The sequence below is a fragment of the Aptenodytes forsteri genome, unplaced genomic scaffold (genome assembly GCF_000699145.1).
Source record: "Aptenodytes forsteri isolate BGI_AS27 unplaced genomic scaffold, ASM69914v1 Scaffold21, whole genome shotgun sequence".
NCBI classification, from domain to species: Eukaryota; Metazoa; Chordata; class Aves; order Sphenisciformes; family Spheniscidae; genus Aptenodytes; species Aptenodytes forsteri.
The window spans coordinates 36265-38414 of NW_008795521.1; the positions used below are offsets into that span (position 1 = coordinate 36265).

Consider the following 2150-nt stretch of genomic DNA (forward strand, 5'->3'; position numbering starts at 1 on the left):
TCACCCTCCGTAACACCACTGCCTGGCACTTCCAGCACTCCAGTTCACTCCTCTTTCTGAAAAAAAGCATCTCCCTCGCCTCTCCCACCCCACTGGAAGGAGGATGCTGTTCCCTGTCCCAGGGTGTGTGGTCCCCATGCAGCCCCACGCCTGTGCCAGACCCAAGCACATCCCGCCTTCACCTCCTCCAGCTCTTGGAGTTACTCAGAGTTTAGATACTAAATGCTGTCGCCAGCTGCTGCTGCTTTCCAGTGCTACTGAGAGGAACAACCGCAGGTTTAAAGAAAGCAGAAATAGCAATGAGACTTTAAGTCTTTCTTGCAAATCCCTTTCTGGAAGCTCAGCCACGTGCGGGGTGGTGGGAGAGGACCTCTGCCCTGTTCCAGGCTGGTCTTTGACTTAACCAAGGGACTCTGCAGTGTCCCTAAAAGCTCTGATTTTCTACATATTGGGTAGTAGCCCACGGTATGTCACGGTAGCAAGTGTCTTTGCTACAGCTGTTGACATTCCTCATCCCTCCCTTGCCTTCCCCTGGTTTTTCTTAGTTACTCCCTATGCTAGTTCAGAGTCCTCGTGATTTATCTCCTAAAGGCAGGCAGATTTTATATTTTGCCTCTGTGGCTGGTACTGAAGCTCTTATGATTTAAATAAATCCTTGGAATGTCTCCTAATGACTTTCTCACGAAGGACAGGAAGGGTGAAAATTAGTCCGTTATTGATTTGCTAATGACTTTATCACTTCTCCTTCAGAAATGAAGCAGCAAGATCTCCAAGGCCTCTTCAGGGAGGACATGGCAACAAACAAGCTATGTGCTTTATGTGGAGCCCTCCGCTAGCAAACTACACCTTCCTACAAGCCGGCGGTAAAGGTCTGGCTAGAGCTTTGTTTGCATATTCAGGGACTTGATGAATAGATCTAGTAGTGTAGCAGCTCTACAAACATGCCAGTGAATTGGCAGAGGTGTGAAAATCTGCTTCTTTGAGCAGTGCTTGTTTGGGTTCTCTAATTAAAATCCAATAAAGGATCAGCATTGTCATTCTGATTCATGTAATAAATGCAGACACTCTTGGAAGAGAGGACACTTCCATTTTTTTCCCAGCTTCTTCCCCCCCTTTTCTCCCCCTCCCTATTTGTTCAGGTGCAGAAACCCTATGTGCCAATTCACACACATACTCTCCAAAAAACCCAGGACCTTCCAAGCACTATTTGCACAGCAGAGCCACTTTTCCAAGGCACTCAAGATCTGTATTTGAATTTTAAATGTAGAAGCTTGCTCTAAATACTTGCTGTAGCGCATTATCAATGTCCCTTTTACCACCCCTGCCTCTCCCTCCTCTGTCCTGGTGACAATAATTCAGGCCTTGGGGGAACTCTTCTTTGCATTCCAGTCTCCGGGATCATACTTTTTGCAAACAGAGATCTAGATAAAGAATCTTCCTGCCTGGCATTATGGGGTTTAATCTTCTCATAAGATGCTCTGTCATGAAACGAGGTTTGGACAGTTTGAAATCAGGCTGAGCGGGTGGAATTCAAGCCTGCTCCCTTGCAGCCCGCGTGGTACAGTCACACGACCCTGCCTGACACCCTCTAAATACTGCCCCCAAGTCCGTGTGTGCCGAATCTCAATGAGCAGCTTGGGGTAACTCCTCTCCTATGAAATACCCGTGGGGGTGGATTAAGGGGTGCGCTTGGGCTAAGGTCATCGCGCGCCACAATCGGACACCTTGCGCTGTAAAGCCCATCTTCGCTATTGAAAGGGATGTTTCATATCACTGCACGGCTGATAGCTTTGCAGGGCCTCTTTTTGGCTAGAAAGGACCGGGGAGCTGAACAAAAGCAGTAGCAGGCTCTCAGGACAAAGCCCGAGCGGGCCGGGAGAGGTGCTACCTCGGCTCAGCCCTTGGGGAGCTTTGGGCTGGAGCGGGGGCATGAGCCCCTCTTGCAGACAGGTGTGGCGAGGCCAGGCCGGTTTCCCTGCCGTGGGGGTGCTGGTTTCGAAGCAAACGGCTATATTTAAAGAAAGCCCATTATTTTCTTTTGCAACCAAGTGTTTCTTGACACTTCCAGTGGGCTGCTGGGCTAGAGGATGCTATTAGAAAGCGCTTTAGCTGCCATGCAGACCGGCGGAGGGAGGCGGCGGGGGGGGGGC

The 2150-nt window shown here is 49.8% G+C and overlaps 1 protein-coding gene across 1 annotated transcript in view; it reads right to left on the reverse strand.

Annotated features, from left to right (window-relative positions):
• The window catches only part of SHH (sonic hedgehog), a 12692-nt gene that overhangs the window by 4316 nt on the left and 6226 nt on the right, over positions 1 to 2150 (reverse strand). The gene's annotated exons all lie outside the window — the stretch shown is intronic.